The sequence below is a fragment of the Sander lucioperca genome, chromosome 23 (genome assembly GCF_008315115.2).
Source record: "Sander lucioperca isolate FBNREF2018 chromosome 23, SLUC_FBN_1.2, whole genome shotgun sequence".
Taxonomy (NCBI): domain Eukaryota; kingdom Metazoa; phylum Chordata; class Actinopteri; order Perciformes; family Percidae; genus Sander; species Sander lucioperca.
Genome location: NC_050195.1, coordinates 8,930,846 through 8,936,845, shown reverse-complemented (window position 1 = coordinate 8,936,845; position 6,000 = coordinate 8,930,846).

Genomic DNA, 6,000 nt, shown 5'->3' with positions numbered 1-6,000 from the left:
AATATTATTTTAGGAGCATTTTGTTCTAGAATGTGGCTCCCTCTGGTGGTACCAACATGACACTACCCCCATCTGATCGACAGTATGCTGAGGCTGTAAGGTTGTGACGGTGAATGTAGTGCATTATATGTCCTCCAGCTGAGCAAAATAAAGCATTTGGACAATAGATTTTGGTGCAGTGTATAAATTCTAACATGAATTATAATACGGTGATTTAATGCCAACATATACAATGTTGTTCTAACAGGTTCTGACAGTATGTTAAGCAGTTGTATGTTCACATATTACAATTATCCTATGTATAACAACATTTGCAGACACATAATACACACAAAACATGCAAGTTACAGGTGTTTGAGTGGCACTCTCAAGTTGAGCCTCTCAGGCAGCACTACACTTATAAGCTCTTATAGAAGAAAATGCAAATAGCTGCGTTAACTGTGATCATTTTTTCCTCTGGAGAATATATTGTATATCATTATGGGAGAAATTGATGTGTCAAAATCCAATGTTTATCTTGACGACAATTTTAAATCATCACTTTATGTCATAGTTTATTCTCTTCTATGTGACTTCTTGTACTTCAACCTCTTATCCGATACGTTTTCTGCTTGCAGTTCTCTTTCCTACCCGCTCCATTTGGAAGTGTTTTTAGCAGACTGTGTTGTCTGCGGACAGTCAGTCTATTCAGTTTAAGTGTTCACAGAGCATTGAATGCCACCCAGGAATATGGAGACCCACCTCCCTCTCTGCCAGCAAACTCTTTGTCTGGTTTCATTTAATTTGCCAGCTTGAATTGAGCATTTTCACTGCTGTGACAAAGAGAAGGCACTTGTCCATAATCGCACATAAGAGTGAGATAATGTGCGGTTTTCCAGCTTTGTTATTTCCCTTAATGTCCAAGGAGAAATGTGAAATGTTATGCAATAACGAACCCACATTATTTTCGTATAAATAAAAGTAGGTTTGCCATTTCTGCACCAGAGATTTGACAGAATAAAAATCTCACACCCACACCCAGTTCCTGAAAGCTCTTGAATTTGCTGTTGTAAACACTCAATGTTGGATAGGTATTTTTACCAGGGAAAAAAAATCTTCTGGTGCACAGGAAGTGTCATACTTTACATTTCAAACAGCACCCACGGCGGCCTCGTGAAGAACTGTGTGAACAGCATGAACAGACACAGCAAAACGGGCAAAGAAAATAACTGCTGCTCTTCCACAGGGAAATCAAATTAAGAAAAACTAAAATCTAAGGAAGAAAGGTTTTGAATGGCAGATTTGAATATTAAGCCAATCAGAATGTCTCTGATCTGCACCATGCAGCATGGCCAGCTGTTCCACCCAACATGAGTTTTTGCTCCCAGCTTGTTCCTCTGGCGGGAGGCTCTTATCACGCGGCTTGGCGAGCTGCTGGTGCTCACTCTGTGGCAGCTCACAGTTTCCACAAATACATGATCCAGCCGAGTCACGGAGAGCGCCGACAGTATTGTGTCAGCCTGTTGTGAGGTCCTCACTTTGACTGCTGGTAGCGATGGAGGTCTCATGAGTGTGACAGTCGATTTCGAGCATGTCTCTGTTCACTGTTATTTATGAGGGGCTATCTGGGACATTATTCACAAGACTTACCTCACACACATGCAAGTGAAATGTTCTCACACACTCTACTGAAATGCTTTCATACACACTAGTGAAAAACGCTCTCATATGCACAACTGAAACGGGATTTCACTTTGAATAGTGTATATGAGAGCGTTTCAGTATTGCGTGTGAGAGTGTTTCAGTAGTGTTTATGAGAGTGTTTCAGTTGTGTGTGTGAGGTTTCAGTATAGTATGTGAGAGTATAATTTTTCAGTAGTGTATGAAAGCACACAGAGTGTGTGAGAGCATATCATTTGTATGTGTGTGAGGTAATTGTGAATAATGTCCCAGTTGGCCCCTCAAAGTTATTCCGTAATACATTTGCATCTTGTAGTTCTCACCCAGCATATTTCTAAACAGATGATCGTCATGCTTGGCGGGCTTTAGCTGGAAGTTGATGTCCCTTGCGTAGCTACTAAAACATGTGCAAAACGTTGGCTCAGAATGACATAAGTCTTTAATTAATTTAATTAATAGGTGGATTTGTGTGGACTCGGCTTTAATTAAAAAAAAAAAACATTTTCTTGTCCTGCAGCTTTTCAGTTTCTTTGTGTTTTAGCCACACAAGCAGCCTGGTTATTGCAATGTTGATTTTTCAGTAGGGCCTCCAATTGGGTCCAGACTGAAATATACCAACAACTATGGGATGGATTACCTTGACATTTTGTACAGACATTCATGGTCCCCAGAGGATGAATCCTAATGACTTTGGAGCTCCTCTGACATTTTCCCTAGTTCCACCAGCCCCCATGACATATTTAGTTTTTCAGTTAGATGTCTCAACAGCTATTGAATGAATTGTCATGAAATTTGGTACATATATCATCATGGTGCGGAGATGATGCAGACTAATGTCTTTTGTTAATCCCTTGACCTTTCCTGTGTCTCCACTAGCTAGTCAAATGTGTCCTCATCCTGTGAAATATTGCAACATCTACTGGATGAATTGGCAGGAAAATTTGTGCAGATATTAATGGTCCGGAGATGATGTATCCTTATAACTTTGGCGATCCCCTGACTTTTCCTCTCACATCACCATGAGATGAAAGACATGGCCATGGACAAAACAAGTTGCAGCCATTCCTACATTTCCGTGTGATTGTGGATTTGATATCCTGTGTTTCTTTGCGATTAAAATATTAAAAGCTTTCCCAAGACCTTTTCCGGTCTTTATATCTTTGAAAAATACCCTTTATCTCCTGTACATGAGGTTTCTCTTTTATGGAAGTCTCTGCCAGTACGTGAAACTAACAAACAAACAAAATGTTCCCATGAAGTTTCAGATGAGAAAATCTTTCATCTTTAATTGACTTTAAAAAAAATCTCAGAACAGGGATAAATTGTTTTGATTGTGTGTTGGTTGGTCATCCTGAAAACTCATTATTTTTTTTCTCTGTGGACCAGGATTGAAAATAATAATATTTTTAGTTTTACATGGGCAGACCCCCAAAATGTTGCTTCACTTCTCACCCGGTCAGGGGATAAACACCAACTCAACTGGGTGGGGAGGATAAAACTAAACACGCAAGACAGCATGTATATTCTCTAACAGACAATCAATGCTGTGGCCAAAACTTCGTAATCCCAAAGATCTTATTTGGCCAGTCAGCACTTTGGACACCACTCATATGTAATTTCTTCCATTACACACACAAAGTCAAAGTATATTTGTGGTCATTAGTGTCATAACAACACTGGAAAGCCCCCTGTACCGAAGGTTGATGGTTTCCTGTGCAAACTGTATGAGAATCTGAAAACCAAAGAAAACCGATCCTTTTTGTTCCACCAACATGCCGTTGACCGTTATCTTCCACTGACCTTATCTGACACATAATTAGCCATAGGAGAGGCTCATGCTCAGTGAATGCTTTAACGCTCCACCCTAAAAATAAAAAAAGAGGCATTAATGTGACACAGATGTTAAAAAGTGCCAAATTAATTCTCTGTAAAATATAAGGGATATTGTTTTTTTGTTTTTTTAAATATAAATAAAGTGTTTAATATGGTGTTTGAGAAAGTGTGCCATGAATTTATTGCAATGCATATTTGTTCCTTGTCCATTACAGTAAAGAGCAGTTCTTAATGCTTTTAGGAGCATGCACTGGAAACAGATACGCGACATTCACACTATGTATCACAATTATAAATGCTCAGACAAACCTTGCTGGTGTTGCACATAATATGGATCGATGACAACAAATTTTCATTACTGCAAAAATATTTACAAAATAATAATAATGAACAGAAACAATCTATAAGTTAACAAATTCCTGGGTAAAAAAAGAGTAAGTGTTATAAAGCAGCCCTCTCCTGTATTTTCTTGAGTTTGATTTTGACATTCACAACCCTGTGTAACGTGGGTTTGGCTGCCAACCTACTGTATACTTTATTACTGGGCCATTAAATCACTAATCCAAGAAGTGCTTTGCTTTGGGTTCATCGCTTCCTGCACCTTTAAGTCCCATGTAGTCCCATTTTACCATGTACTTAACTTAGCATAGAAACAATCGTATACATGGTCCAATTAATTAAATTGCTGTAGCTCAGTTAGCAAAATGATACATTTTGGATAATAACATTTATATATCTTGTTTTTTATACTGTAACTGCTGCAGTTAAATGTTAAATTAAAACTGTTTAGTGATACCAGTAGTTAAACCAGGTGATATGACTTAATATGGGACAATATTTAGCAGGGATTTGACCTTAATTCATCACTATTAAAATCGCTCCAATATCTTCTCTTACTGACACGAGTGTTTGTTGTCTGTGTTGCCATGTCAGCACTCCACAGAAATGATCCTGCTCATTGCACAGTCCACGGGAGGATTGTGTCACTTAAACTGAATTCCATTGTTCTTACACGTGCTCCCCCCTGCAGCACAGTCCAGACTCCTTAATAATATCAGGGAGGGTGAGAAGAGGGTGAATCATATGGGAAAACTGTGACCAGTGCTGGGAAATGCACCCTTTTTTTAAGGCATGTTATGGTCAGAGATTCCTCTTTCAGGAGCTATTTTTACCATGTTTGGTCTTTTTTGCTCTGAAGACCACATGCTGTGATAATTACTTTACATTACATGTCCGTACATGTCTGATCCCTTTATGGCCCTGTATGCAAGTACTAGTGTCTTGAAGCGGATGCGGGTAGTAAGTGGTAACCAGTGAAGGGAGCAGAGGAGCGGTGTAGTGCGAGAGAACTTGGGTAGGTTGAAGACCAGTCGAGCTGCTGCATTCTGAATGAGCTGCATAATAACCAAATTCAAGCCAGAGGCCCTTTGGAAATACGTGATGGAGCACAGGATGAAATGTAGTGAAACCATCAGAGTTAGCTTGTTGTTTCTTGCTGTTTGTTTCCCCTGAGAGAGGATGCAGGGAGGAGGGGCAGAGATTCGAGAAGGAGGAAGATATGGGGAGAAAGAGGAAGGATGAAGCACAGAACATCTTGTTTGATGCTTACTTCTTTTAATCAAGCTCAGACTGCACCTTGGAATAGTTTGTCTTGTGATTTTCAGTTTGCATCATGCACTGCTCTAAGGGTGCAATTATAAAATCCCAGCACATGTTTACTGTTACAGAATACAGACAACATACCTTTCGATTTAACATACACTCTGACTTTCACTGAGATAAAACTAGTAGAACAAGGACTTAGATCATTGCAGCATGTACAAAGTACACCACGGCTGCTGGGACACTGAAAATACGTAATTAATTGTTGATCAGGTGATGTTAACATGCAATAATCGGTCATTTGTTGGAAAATGCTTATGTGCTTATGTCTTATATTTACTCTGATCTTGGATATAAGAGTGGTATCGATCTTCTCATCGGACGCTCAGAAAGACATGAGCTTTGGCCAACCATATTTCAGTGGGCTTTGCCACCCCTTGCCCCCCTTCTAGCCCCACCCCTGATACAGAAAAACAGAAGTACAAAAATAACAGAATGACATGCAGGAAAATACCACAGACAGGTAACAGATAAAAGTGGTACTGGTGTGTTTTATCTGGGTGTTTTTGTTTAGGGCTGCTATGGCTGCAGACACCAGGCTTATGCCATAGCGAGCTCTCTTGCACCTCAGGCACCTGTACCTGCACCCAGAGGGCAGAATGGTGAAATGGCGGTTGAGTGGTTCTGTGTTGCCCTGTGCTAATTGTGGTTGCTATGCATGTGATTGTCTCGGAATTGAGCTCTGAGATGGTGGGTGTGGGAAGACACACCCACACTCATTTGGCAGCAATGTCGCATACACGTATGACTTTGACCCGGTTTGTGACTGAAAAGCACGTTGAAGAAAGAGGTGTTCCTGATATTTTGTCCGTCCTATTTACCATATATCAGTGAGGATACATCAGG